This window comes from Eumetopias jubatus, unplaced genomic scaffold (genome assembly GCF_037043125.1).
Source record: "Eumetopias jubatus isolate StellerSeaLion01/CBP00866 unplaced genomic scaffold, mEumJub1_p1.0 scaffold_4, whole genome shotgun sequence".
NCBI lineage: Eukaryota > Metazoa > Chordata > Mammalia > Carnivora > Otariidae > Eumetopias > Eumetopias jubatus.
Window position 1 is genome coordinate 177,466,036 of NW_028274810.1, and position 14,615 is coordinate 177,480,650.

Sequence of the window (14,615 nt, forward strand, 5' to 3'; positions counted from 1 at the left end):
GAATCGCTACCTAAACCCCAGGCAGATGTGTTCTTTAACTGTGGGCTTGATCTGTGCTATTAATTTGGAATTAGAAATAACAGACAACCGAACATACCCCAAACCAAGACCCTGCCTGCCCCTCGGTTTTGTTTTCTTTCAAGTCCTTGACCGTTGTCGCGAGTAACCCATAGCAAGCAGACCTGACCGTTCTTGCAAACCTGAGCTGGCGTCCGGTATCTCGCAGCCAATCAGAATCAAACAAACCACTAGATCACTCTGAACGCCCATCAACGAGACTGAAGGAGATAGGCTACTGGCAGGGGCGGGGCGAAGGGCCGGGCTTTTAACCCCACCCAAGGCGACTGCGGATCTCGGACCCCAGAAGAAAATACACCTGACTACTCGGATCCCACCAGGAGATGCGTCAGGAATTTCACTGGGAAACATCTGAAAACACATTTCTCCAGCTGTCAGCAGAATTGCAATTAAACACAGAAACTCACATGGAGGGGTCAGTGGCAGGGAGGGGTCAGTGTTGACTTGCAAGTTCTCTTTGGCAGCTCTTGGTTTGTTTTTAAGACTTTGATTCCATCTCTTCAAGCTCCTGTGAAATCTTCCAAGAGAAACGTGCTCCAGAGAGGGTGACGGGAAGGGCAGTGGGGGTGGGAAGTGAAGAAGAGAGGGGCAAAGCAATTTTGTGGTACGCGGGTGTTCATAACTTTGTATTAAAGATTACCCTTAGAAGAATTCAGAATTCGGTTGACAGATCTATGCAAATGTACGAAAAGTGGAAAAAGACAAGCTGGCGTTCATTTCAAAAGTTGAAAGCATCACTTTGATTTGCAATGATCTTCAATCTACCTCTCTTACCGCAAAGAAACAGTGCAAAGAAAGGAGCCCCAAATGTCATGAAATAAGGCCTGCCAATGTTCTGTTGGCATATATTTTAATTCTTGAACAATTACCCTGCCATATACATTTATTCTTGAATTTTATATATTGACACACTAAATTTTGGAGCTGGAAGAGAAAATGACACTTGTAAATACCCCGAAATGGAAAATCGACTTAGTTTAAAATACAGTCTGCGCGCACGCTACTCTAAATCTGTAAAAAGTGCAAGGTATTACTGCTTTATTGCAGTTGGCTTAATGTTACTCTCCAACACTTTGAATATACATGTTCATGCCCTGAAAATGTTTTGATTAAGTATTTTCTGGGATACACTATCATCTATATTTAGGACATGATCTCTAAAATAGCTACAATAAGTTTAATTAATATGAGTTTGTAGTTGACAATGGCCTTTATGTGGCTGCTATCATATTATTGCCCTTCAATGGCTCCCCTTTGCTTTTCAAATTAATTACAGACTATTATTCAAAACTGCCCGAACATGGCCCCAAACTCCTTTTCTGGACTCATCTTCTATTATTCTACAAACTTCACACCAGCCACAGATGACTCCCGAATGCTCTACACAGCCTGCTTATCTTTTGTTTTATCTCTATGCCTTTGCTCGCCCTATTTCCTCCTCTTAAAATGCCCTTCCTAACCGATCCCAGTTGAAATCTCAACCCAAAGACCATGTCCTGGAAGCCATATCTTCATCATCGCCATATCCCCAGCATCCATCACAATGACTGGCAAGGACAGAGACTCAACATGCCTTGAATGCATGGATTTTCACATCCTTTTCAATACTTAGTCTTTTATTTATTTATTTATTTTTGCAAAGATTTTATTTATTTCTTTGAGAGAGAGAACCAGAGAGAGAGAGAGCATGAGAGGGGGGAGGGTCAGAGGGAGAAGCAGATTCCCTGCTCAGCAGGGACCCCGATGCGGGACTCGATCCGGGACTCCAGGATCATGACCTGAGCGGAAGGCAGTTGCTTAACCAACTGAGCCACCCAGGCATCCCTCAAAACTTAGTCTTTTAATTAAGCCTTTTCCAATCCCTTTTCCTGATGGACCCCAGAATGCGGTGTTGGAATTCTTTTGTGCGACTGCCTTTATTCTATCTGTATCACGGTTACCAGGCATACTTCATTTTATTACATTTCGCTTTATTGTGCTTCATAAATATTGCATTTTTTCACACACTGAAGGTTTGTGGCAACCCTGGGTCGAGCATGTCTACCAGCATCATCTTTCCAACAGCATTTGTTCACTTCCTGTCTCTGTGTCCTGTTTTGTTAATTCTTACGATATTTCAAACTTTTCCATTATTATTATATGATGCCGATCTGTGATCAGTGATTGCAACTCACTGAAAGTTCAAATGATGGTTAGCATTTTTAGCAATATTTTAAAATTATGTACACTTTTTTTTCTAGACATAATGTTCTTGCAAACCTAATAGACTGCAGGATAGTATAAACATAACTTTTATATGCACTGGGAAACCAAAAAATTTATTTAACTTACTTTGTTGTGATATTCACTTCATTGCCACATTCGCTTTATTGCAGTAGTCTGGAACCAGCCCACATACCTTCGAGGTATGCCTGTACTTATCTACTCCTCCTTTCCCTGGCCCCTCTTTCTAGCGCCAACCTCCCCCCCCCCAGCCCCGCCCCGCCACGATAGTCTCCTTGTCTTGCCGACTATGTGCTAAAGCTATTAATTCACATCCCTTCCATGTACCCTACACTCGGTGTTTAATAACGACATTATCGAACATTCGCACAGCGCAGAAAATTCTACAAAGCACTTTCACATTCATTAGCTCCTTGTCCCCACAATAAGCATATAAAACAGAAATCTAAATCTATCCACCATTTGATAGATAATAACAGGTAACATTTATTGAGGGCTTCCTTCAGACCAAGCCCGTTAAATACATGAGCTTGTTTAACGCTCACCACCCCTGGAGGACAGCCCTGGTTTTGTGCTCATTTCCAGAGGAAAAACCTGGAGCCCTAGATGGGCAACGTGAAAAACCAAAGGCACCGGGCTGGGAAGCGGCCGAGCCGGGTGTGGGAGCCCAGCATGGTCTGGCTCCAGCCTCCTTGCCTTCAGTCACTGCCCCAGCCAAAGCTTAGTGAGGCTGTCTGGAAATCGCAGAGCTTAGAGAAGGCACAGCCAGGGCCGGAAGTCTGTTCTTTCCATGATACTGCCTCTTCTGTCTTCTCTGGAAAGGCCTCTGAAAAAAATAACTGAATTCAGTTTGCAAGCTGAGTCTCGATGGGTCAGACAGCAGCGAAGAGCACTGATTCTGCACCTGACTCCCTGGGGGCGGAGGCCAGCCCCACCCCCTACCAGCGGCAGGGTGCTGAGCCCACCAGCTGACTTCTCTGCACCTCCTGTCCCCATCTGTGCAATGGGGGCAGCAAGAGTATCCACCCCGGGAGGGTGTTGTGAAGACAAAATGATAATACACATCAACATACAAAGAGTGTGAGGAAAGGCGCTTGCTTTATGCACGCTTGGCATCCTGCCCGTTCCGTGGGGTTCACAGGCCAATGGGTGGGCCAGAAAGGCTTCACTTGGGCTTCCAGCATCTCTGGGTGTTAGGGCCACCCCTAAAAATTCAAGAGAATGATTTGGCGCCAGGCAAAAGAGGTCCTGCCATCTTAGCAGCGGTATCAGGACTTGGTGGGCCCTCCCATCTGCCCAGGCTCCTGGACAGAAGAGCCAACCAGGGCCACGGGTACAGCATCCTGCTGTGGAAACCCAGCTCTAATCTGATCCCACTCTAATCTGCCCGGCCCCCCCTCCTAGATTCACTCCCGGCCCATTAGCAAGATCCTAACGACCCTACAGATGCTCATTTTGCCCTTCTTTCACACATGGTCCTCCAGATGGGACTGACATTCTACACTACCCCGTTTTCCATTTGTGTGCACTTAACCCAACTAAAAGGCCACCAATGGTGTCCGGCTGCAGACTCCCAAGCCTTCTTATCTGTCCATCTCTCGACTCCCAGCTCTCTGCTTCTCTGTCTCCTTCTATTTCTCTGTCTCACTTTCTCACTTTCCCTGAGTATTTTTTTCTTTCTCTTTTTCTCTCTTTTTTTCTGCCCCTCTCTCTCACTCTCACTCTCTCATACACACACACATTCTCTCTCTCTCTCTCTCTCTCCACCCCCCAACCATCCAACATGACAAACTAATTGGGCTCCCAAGTGAGTTTGCCTCATCCCTACAAGGCAGGAGTGAACGGAGATGGGCTTCACACCTGTCAGTTAAGCTCAGTCACTTGTTGTGTGAAAACAGAGCCGGCGCCCAGGAACAGGCCGACCTGGCTGGATTGGGTCCTGCCTCAGCTGTCCTCCAAAGTGGGCTCCGGGAGCAAATGCTCCTTCTGTTCTCAGTGGACGAGGGCGTCTCCTGGAATGTCCCGGGAGCAGGTGTGGGCCCCTCCATAGGGTGGACGGAGGGGGCCCGTTCCCAGCGGGTTTATGGAACTATACGTACTGCAGTTGGTCAGCTATTTTTACAAAATTCCAATTACACAGCAAAAGGACAAACATCACATAAAAAGGAAATAGGTGATCTCCTAGCACTCATGTCACTGGAGTACATCAGTAGCAAGGAAATGTCTTGAGAGCAGACCAGCCATAAGAGGAAAGAAATATTACCCAAAACAAAGGTGCCTCTATTAATATATTACTTTCGATTTAAAATGGTCTGCCAACTGGAACAGAGCCCATCAAGAGTGAAAGCTAGATGTTGCTGTGAGGGAAGGGTGGGAATATTTTTAAGGGTAGGCTGCCATCCAAGTCTCCATCTATCATGTTACTCACTTGACAATTATTTAAGGGCTTCCAGGATGGAAAGCATGGTGCTAGCCACAGAGGACGTCCCCAGCCACACAGAGCTTACAGTTTAGTGGAAAACGAGGACATACTCTATTCTGTGTGCTAAGCGTTGGGAACATGGAAGCCCAGGGTGCTAAGCATGGAAAGTGAGGGGCTGCGCATGGAAAGTGAGGGGATGGGGCACACTAAGGAGACAAGCAGTCAGGAAAGGCTTCCCAAAGGAAACGACAGGGAAGCTATTGACTGATGCGTAGGACTAGCAAGGATTGAGTGTTCCAGACGAAAGGACAGAGGGGCGCCTGGGTGGCTCAGTCGGTTAAGTGTCTGCCTTTTTGGCTCAGGTCATGATCCCAGGGTCCTGGGATCGAGCCCCACATCGGGCTCCTTGCTCTGTGGGAAGCCTGCTTCTCCCCCTCCCTCTCCCACTCCCACTGCTTGTGTTCCTTCTCTCGCTGTGTCTCTGTCAAATAAATAAATAAAATTAAAAAAAAAAGGGGGGGTACAGAGCGTGCCCAGGCCAGAAAGGGGAGAAGTTGGAGACGTGAGAGAAGTTGGATGGCAAAGGGTCTGATGGGCCCCACTAAGGAATCGGGGCCTCACCTGAGGTCAATGGAAAGTTATTGGGGGTTTTAAGTAGGGTACAATGTAACCAGAATTGCACTTTAGAAACATCACTGGCTGCTGTGGAAAGAAAAGAATGGTAGCGAGCAGGAGGCTGTTGTAGTAAACATGGTAGAGGGAATGAAGGAATCAAGTGGGGTTTAGGAGGCAAATCCACAGGGCTTGATGACTGGTTGTTTGAGGGTGTGGTTAAGAGGAGCAGTCAAGGATGATTTGTTGGCCTTTGGTTTGGGGGTGGTGCATCTCCTACTGTAGCAAAGATGGAAGAAGAGCAGGGTGGTCAGGAGGGGATGTGCGTGACAAGGAGACAGCCAAGGACAGAAACCTGAGGATCCACCAACATTTAGTTGGAAAGTAGATAAGAAAGAGTCTCAGGGGATTCGGAAAAAGAGTGCCCCGCGAGGCAGGAGGAAAACTAAGAATATGGTTGTATTAATAAGAGCCAACATTTAGTAAGAACTTTCCGTGCACCAGGTACTATTTTAAGTGGATGACAAGTATAAGCCCCTCTATGAGGTATTATCATGGTAGTATTCTTATATTACAAATGAGGCAGCTGAGGCACAGAGAAAATGAGTAGCTTGCCCAAGGTCACACAGTCACACATCTAGTAAATGGAAGAGCAAGGATTCTAACTCAGCGCCTGCCTCCAGAGTCCGGGTTCTCACCCATTTATGCTAAATTGACTCTGTTCTGAGGAACAAAAACCCAGTGCAAACCAACATAACCATAAGTGCAGATTTATTAGTTCACCATAACCAAAACTATGAGGGGTAGAACACAGGACATATTTTAGGCACACTTGGGGAGACTGAAGCAATGCCATCAATCTCTCTCTCCTCTCCCCCCCCCACTCAGCTTCCCTTATGTTGGCTTTATTGTCACACACACTCTGTTGACATGATGGCAAAGAGCTGCCAACAGCTCCATCCTGACATTATCTCCATAGGAGAGTTCCTCTTCCATCACTTGCCAAACCAAACCAATTATAGGACACAGGTGGATGGGTTTCCCCTTTTTTACCCCAAATATAGAAGCAATTGAGAGATGGGGGCAAGAGCCAGACAAATAGGGCTCACATATCAGATTTAAGATGGTGGGGGGGCGGGAAGAGGGTGCCAGAGGGAAGACATGGTTTATGTGTTTGACTATCTCGTATTGCACCTAAGAATGAAAGTTACCCCCAGTCACACCCAACCCTGGACAACTGGCAGCTACCCAGCAGAGCACAGTTTGGGACACACACAGCCTGCCCAGCTAAGCTTGCCATGTGGCAGCATAATGCACTTTCTCTGCAGGCAGAAGGAGAAAAGCCTGCTGAGTCATATAGGCTTTCTCCCAAACTCACCTATCAGATGAGTCACCTCTCTACCCACCTTCCCCTCTTCCACCATCCCCTACAGAATAATGAAAAAGAAAGAAAAAAAAAAATCCCAGGCACACACCTCTTAGAATGGCTAAAATTTTAAAACCTGACAAGACCAAGTGCAGATGAGGACATGGGACCACTTGGAAGTTTCATCCATGGCCAACGGGAATGCAAAATAATACAGCCACATTAGAAAACAGTTTCTTATGAAGTTAAATGTACTTCTACCATATGGCCTAGAACCCACCCCTAAGTATGGATCCAGGAAAAATGAAAACACATGCCCACACAAAGGTCTGTACATGAATGTTTATAGTTTTATTCATAGTTGCCCCAAACTGGAAACCATCCAAATGTCCCATCAACTAGTAAACGATTGAACAAACTCTAGTATCCACACAAAAGATACTACTCAGCAATAAAAAAGAACACAGCACTCATACAACAATGTGGATGAAGCTCAAAAGCACTGTGTTATGTGAAAGAAGCTATCTCAAAGGGCTACATACTATATGATTCCATTTATACAATATTCTGGAAGTGGCCAAACTACAGAAACAAAAACAAGATCAGTAGTTGCCAGGTGTTGGGGTGAAGGGAGGGATTAAATACCAAGGGGGATAAGGGAACATTTTGGGGTGATAGAAGTATTTAATATCATCTCACTGATAGTGATTACCCAACTGTATACATTTGTTAAAATTCCTAGAACTGTGCACATAAAAAGAGTGAACATTGCTGTTTGTAAATTAAACTCCCGTAAACTTTAAGCAAAAGAAACGACAAAACCAGGGGTGTTACGCTCATCCTCAAACTTCAACGTGTGTCAGAATCCCCTGGGGAACTGATCAAACACAGATTGGTGGGGGAGGCTGAGGGATTTCTTTTTTTTATTTTTAGGATTTTATTTATTTATTTGAGAGAGAGAGAGAGAGCACGCAAGCATAAGAGCACGAGTAGGGGAGAGGGGCAGAGGAAGAAGCAGACCCCCAGCTGAGCAGGGAGCCCAATGCAGGACTCGATCCCAGGACCCTGAGATCATGACCTAAGCCGAAGGCAGACGCTTAACCCACTGAGCCACCCAGGCGCCCCTGAGAACCTGCATTCCTAACATGTTTGCAAGAGATGCTGATGCCCTGGGGTCCAGAGAGCGCACATTAGGAACGGCTGCTCTCGTGAAAATCCCTCCATGTGCACAGGAGGGGCAGGACACTGGCATTCCTGCCCAGCTGGGTATTTAAGCCAACCCGGAGCAACCGGTAGATGGCTGAGGGAAACTAGCTTTGCCATGGACAGCCCCACAAGCAGGGTAGGGGGGTTTCCAAAAGGACACGAGGTGTTCTTTTTCCAAAGGAGGAGGAACAGAAAGTCAGTATCCCCAGACACCTCCTGTGGAGGTGCATCAGAGCAACCAGAAGAAGTACGTCTGTAAGGAAGGAGTGGGGAGCACCATGACAGAGCTCAAAAAGATACGGACTAAGGTGTGTTCGCTGGACTGAGCAGCACGGAGGCCACCATGACGTCGGAAAGACCACATTCAAGTGGCTGCTGAATTGCAGATGAGAAATGAGGCAAGGGGGACAATAAATGTAGGGGTTGCCATCACCCAATCAGTAAGCATGGAACACATATGTATGTATGTGACGAGCTGTGATGGACGGCATCCCATTTCTTTGTCAACGTGGGAGATACTTCAGGGAGGGAAGGAATCAGTAAGTGACAAGAGGTTGAAAATATAGGAGAAAGAATGGGGTCACCAAGGACAGTCCTTAAGGAGGCAGGTAAGCGTGGGACCCTAAGCACAGAGGGAGCAAGAAGCTGAAGAGAAGCACAAGGCAAATAGGCACAAGGAAGGAAGATAGGGTGCACATGTCGGGGGGTGTAAGTTTAGTGGAGGGAGACTGAGTGTGTTCCCATCTGATCAAGGCTTCCATTTGCTCTGAGGAGATAATGAGTTAATCAAGGGATACCCTAATCCATTGGGTTGAGAGCTCAGTCCAAAGTCAGAGTTCAAACTTGCCATGTAACATTGGATGAATTACATGCTTAACCAACGTCTATAAAATAAGAACGGTAACAGGACCTTTCTCACTGTGAAAGTGATGAGAATTGTGCCTGGGACATAGCGAATGCTCAGTGTTTGCTTGCGGCGAGTGACCAGTTTGAGGAGTGAAGAGAGTATCGGAAGGAGACACCATTAACCATAAGACTGCTAGGAGGTCACAGCTGTTAACGTTTAAGTCCAAAAGAAGTAGCACCGTCAATCCAGCCGGCCCCGGGTCCAAGAAATCTGTACTGTCAGAGATCCTCTTTGACCTCTAAATAAGAGCCTCCATGTTTGTAAAACTCTGGGAGCCCGAGTGCCCACTGGAGAGGGATTCAGAAGTCTTAGGTTCCTCTACCAGCTGTGGGAACACGAGCATCTCGAGGCAAGGCCACTATTAGGGTCACCTCTGAAGCTCCATCAAGACCTAACAAGTTGGTGTTTCAAAGGTTCAGAAGTGAGTCACTCGCCTACAGTTGGAAGCTTCAAATGGGTCCGTTGTGTAAGACGCCCAGAAGGGTAGAGGTAGCTGGACTCGGTTAGCCTGGGCAGACCTAAGGTGCCTCTTTTCCCCACTCAAACCACTAGCCACCAGCCCAACGCCATGCATGAGTCAAAGGTACTGTTCCATTTCACGTGATAAGTGAAAAAGAGCTTTTTTTTTTTTCTCCAAAGCATTTCTTCCATTCTGTGTGCCAAAGTTGAGCTTACATTTCCAAAAACTTTTTCTGTCCTTGAATTCAGTGAACGTGAGTTGGTAAGAGAGATTCCCCAGGTGTGGGTCCCGACTGAACCGTAGGAGAAAGAGAACTACTCTGCTTCCTTCCTTCCTTTTCCAAAAAGATGAGGCTTTTCCGAGCTTCCGTTTCTCTCTTATTACCTTTTACTTAGGAACTCACCAAAAGGCAGTTACTGTATTCCATCCTTTCTAGGATGCACACTTTCCTCACATGTGAACTTCTGGGAAATGGGGATGCATTTTACAGTCGATGGCACTGTTGTTTTGTGTAATGGTTAAACTGCCTGACAGTCAGTCTTTTTGTTTTGATGAAGTATGGAGATTGTCTTTTGAGGAGTGCCTCAGTGCTGGGACTTTAAGTGTTTTCCACAAGTCTAACCACAGCCCTGTACATTTGGTGTGATGCGCCATACCATACTATGGCAGAATACGAGGATTCGCCAGATTCAGTGACTTGCTCGAGGCCACGTGGTTAGTAGGTAGCAGAGTGGGATGACTCAAAGTCTCACTGCTTCCTGAAATAGTTTGGCAGGATCAGAATCATCAACCAACTATACCCATGAACAACATTCCAGAGGAGATGAACAAGGCTCACAGGAGGATTTTAACTTGAACTATATCATAATATATGGACATATAAAGAGAGCCACGTACAGAGAAATTTAGGACCAGCTATGGGAAGAAGCTACCAGACTATGGTTATCTTCTCTGGGCTTCAGAGTTTTGTAAATATGGTCACAGTAACAACAGTGGCCACCGCTTTTTAAGGACCTGCCTGTAATTGGATCTGGGCCAAGCATTCTACCACATTGTCTTATTTATTTCTCACAACAGCCCCAAAAGTAGATATTGTCCCCATTAGAAACTATTGCTTAGAGGGTTTAACTTATTCACCCAAGATTACAGATCTAGCAACTATCAGAACTGGAATGTACCTCTGCCTGGCTGGCTCCAAGAGGCACTTCCCCCTGTGCAATTCTGTCCCATCTATCAAAGGAAGTGGGTGGACCAGTTGGCCTCTGAAGTCTGGTCCCTAAGATGCAATGGTTCTGCTTTCACAAATAAGTACACAGTGGCACTCGGGGAGCATGCTCTATGATGTCATGTTCAAAAGTGATCTGGGGCTAGTGGTTCCTCAAAAAGTTAAACATAGAATGACCATATGATCCAGCAATTCCACCCCAAGGATATACCCACAAAGAACTGAAAGCAGGAACTCGAACAAACGTTTGTACACCGATGTTCATATCAGCGTCATTCACAACAGCCAAAAAGACGGAAACAAATCAAACATCCATCAACAGAGGAATGGATAAACAAAATGTGGTATGTACATAAAACAGAATATCATTCCTCCTTAAAAAGGAATGAGATACTGATCTATGCTACAAGACGGATCTTGAAGACATAATGCTAAATGAAATAAGCCAGCAACAAAAGGATAAATACTAGAGGATTCTACCTTCAGGAGGTACCTAGAGTAGTCAAATTCATAAATACAGAAAGTAGAATAGAGATTACCAGGGGCTGGAGGGAGGAGAGAATGGGAACTTACCGTTTAACAGGGACAGAACTTCCGTTTGGGATGATGGAAAAATTCTGGAGATGGATGGTGGCGATGATGGTTGCGTTTAATGCCCCTGAACGGTACCCTTTAAAATGGTTAAAATGGCAAGTTTTATGTCCTGTATACTTTACCACAATTTTTAAATCACCTAAGAAAATATCTGGGACTAATTAATCATGCTACCCCAAATCAAGAACAGGACACCTTTGGAGACCCACGTTGGGATGGAGGTGAGGAATCGTGTTCCCAGAGTACGTCGTGCAGGACCAGGTGAGGGTGTGAGAGGGAGGACTTGTGGGTTCTGGGAAGAGGAAAGATGGGAAAGGCAGCGGATGTGAGTTCTGCGAGACAATCCTGGGCACAGACCCAGAGTATCTCAGAGCAGATGGCAGGCTTGGTCATGACAGCAAGGAACGGGCCGAGGGATTCCATGTCATTGAGAAATAACCCATCTATCTCAGGACTCTGGGGAATTCCTTGAAAAACAAAACACACTAGCCCCTTCACATATCAAACAATACCGTATCCTTCCTCACACCTGTAAATAAACCTCCAAACATCTTTGCTTCCTAGTTTTCATGGCAATGGGGAAACGAGTGACTTAGGAAGTCACTCCTTGGCCTTCAGGAGACACTCAAGTATCCCAAATGTTTGCTCACATCAGGTGCCGAATATCTGGATGATAGAGTGTTTTGCTGCTAGTGATAAATGTGTGCTGACGTGCGGTTCCTGCCTTTCGGGAAGGGCTTCCCATGTGGCTCCAGGGAGCTCTGTCCCCTGCCGTGAGGCTGAGGCACCAGCTCACAGCCTTACTGGGAGCCGCCGCCCCTGCCTCGTGCTGAAATAAGCAGCACCCCATAGGATGCTTTCATATTGTTTTTACAGAGAAAGGAATAAAGTACTCTGTTCAGAAGAATCAGAAAGGATTCGAGTACTCAACCCTTCTCCACTCTTGTTTGTGTGGGTGTTGTGGGTGGAGATGAGAAGGGAGATGAAGCCGTGCATGTCTCATCTGTGTATCGTGGGGGCTGCGGAAGAGTCTGCACTGGTTTCAAGATTTATCAGAAAAACAAACAAAGGAAAGTATTCTCTGAAAAGGTAGCAAAAGTCCCAACTCAGGATCAGAGGATGATTGAGTTAATACCTCCAGTCTATTTCCGTCAGCCTGTGTAAATCTACGAACCAACACAACTACCTCCGTGCAGTCAAAGCTTTCTCTGCCCAGTGGGGCACTGGGGGGCCTGGGGGGCCAGGGGGCAGACCGGGGGGGGGGGCCTCGCTCCATCTTCCATGTCTCAGTCCCCTTTCTCCCACGTGAAGATACTGGAATAGGCTGCTTCTGAGGGCAATATATGCACAATGTCTCTATTCATCTTGCATTTATAATTTTTAATGATAAAGGCAATACAACAGCAATAAAATTCATGAAATGGAAACAAATCTAATCATCTCCGATCCCACTATCCTAACGTAAGCGGCTTGGTTTGATATTTCAGTGTTTTAAATCTTGCAGCATAACTGGTTCTGAAAGGCACACATATGTTTCAGCTGGTTTTTTCAGACCAAAAAAAAAAAAAATCTCATTAATTCATGTGATTTTTTTTTTTCAGAGTTAAACCCTTATAATTTTTAAACTCCAAAACCCTGTTGTAAGCTACAATGACTCTTTGGTGAATGTTCTGGCTGAATCGTGCCCCCCACCAAATTCATATGCTGAAGATTTAACTCCCTGTACCCAGAAAGTGACTGTCTTTGAGGCAGGGTTTTTTAAAGAGGTAATTAAGTTACAATGAGGCCATTAGGTGGGGAGCTAATATGACTGGTATCTTCATAAGAAGAGGGGATTAGGGGGGAAAGGGGAAAAGGGGAAAGACCTGCGGCAAGCCGAGGAGAAAGGTCTCAGAAAGAACCCGCGTCTCAGAATGCTGGCTTCCAGAACTGTGAGCAAGTAAATTTCAGCTGTCTGAGCCCCATTCTGTGTGGTCCTTCGCTATAGCAGCCCTAACAAAGTAATGCAATGAGACACGATTCTCTTTCTTGGTAAACTATACTGATCACACTAAAGGGCCACTGAGGAAGGCCCTCCATATCCTAATACCCAGGAGGACACCTGTACACCTACACACACACACACACACACACACACACACACACACACACTGTTTTAATGGCCACGAGTTTATTAAATTGTAACATGAGTGTGTTTGCAACAATTTTTTTTGATCCTGTAACAGAACAGGGTTTTGCAAAGTAACCACATCCTCTCCCTCAGCTGCTTCTCCCTTCCTGCCAGCCAGCCACCCTCACATCGTGACTTTGAGAACGAGCCCAGGACCAGGGGTTGGGTGGAATATCTCCCTCCAACCTGGCCCGCCTCTTGAATTCTTTCTGAGAAGTTCTGGTGAACAGTCTATCCACTCTCTAAACAGGAGACGAGAAACCTCCCCTCACACACTGCAGGTGCCCGGGGTTTCTTCAGAGTGGTTGTAAGGACGAAGCAATGTCTGGGGACCAGACCTTTGATGGCTCATTTCTACACCTCGAACCTGATAAACCCTCCTGGGACTTGCCAGCCCCATTCACCCCGGAGGTGGGGAGGTTGGCTTCCCAGCAGTACTATTGTTTGCTTTTCAATTTAAAGCACCAGCTTCCCGGGTCCAGACCCAGCCGTGCACGCTTAAGGAGTGGTAGCCACACAGAGACCCGTTTCTGTTGTGACAAACCCAGCTTTAAACGACAACAACAAAGAGAACAGAGTCGGGTTGTTCCATTTCAGGGGAGCAGGGCACTGCACACCTCAGTTTTGAGTCAGCATAACCAAGAACCTCCAAGAGTTGAAAAGGTAGATAATGCACCTGTTCCACATTCCCTACAAGGCTTTCAAGAGAGAGTGGTGACTAAAAGGGACATGGCCATCTCTAGACCAAACTGCAGCCCAGCCCCCAGGATGACCTCACAGGGGTGGGAAGTAGGACTAAGCATTCAACAGAAAGGCAGCCTGAGGACCACCCACTACGTGCAGAACCGTGTGGGGCCCGGACATCCCTGAGGATCTCTGGTCTATCTAACAGCCAGGAACACAGCACCTGGGACAACTGGTAAAAGGCACGGTGACTTCAGTGAGTTCCACCAACCCACTGCTGTAGTTACAACCTCCTTTCAGCTCTCTCACCTCAGCCAGATAATTCCTCCTTTTTCTCATGGGGAACTCTCCCATGACCACGGTCCCCTCCTCTCATTAAAGACCAGCCTCTGCATTATCACTTCCTTTGCATCTGTCACCAAGGCCACAAAAATGTAAGGGAGAGAGTGACACCTGCATAGCCCTGCCCATGGGTGCTTCCTCCAAGCTCCCCTGTGCCATCATCTTTTGCAGGGACTTGCCTTTAGGAAGAGACTAGCCCAGAGGCGCACCTCCAGGCCAGGGATGACCTGAGGTGACAGGTAACGGGGACAACAGTCGCCAAAACCATCAGAAGGGCTCCACCTTTGCACTTGTTCGCAGTAGATTTTAACGACAGCAAATTTCAA

The 14,615-nt window shown here is 46.5% G+C and overlaps 1 long non-coding RNA gene across 9 annotated transcripts in view; it reads right to left on the reverse strand.

The window, feature by feature from the left end:
* Nucleotides 1–2,031: 2,031 nt before the first annotated feature.
* Nucleotides 2,032–14,615, reverse strand: part of LOC114214248 (uncharacterized) — a 28,011-nt gene continuing 15,427 nt past the window's right edge. For 8 of the 9 annotated variants that reach the window (XR_003610384.2, XR_003610381.2, XR_003610378.2 and 5 more), the window contains 2 exons: nucleotides 11,073–11,169; nucleotides 7,032–10,032 (listed from right to left, as the gene is read on the reverse strand). This is a non-coding gene — a long non-coding RNA (uncharacterized LOC114214248). Of the gene's footprint in view, nucleotides 3,128–7,031; nucleotides 10,033–11,072; nucleotides 11,170–14,615 lie in introns of those variants that run through there. The other variant, XR_015768106.1, reaches the window with a different exon arrangement.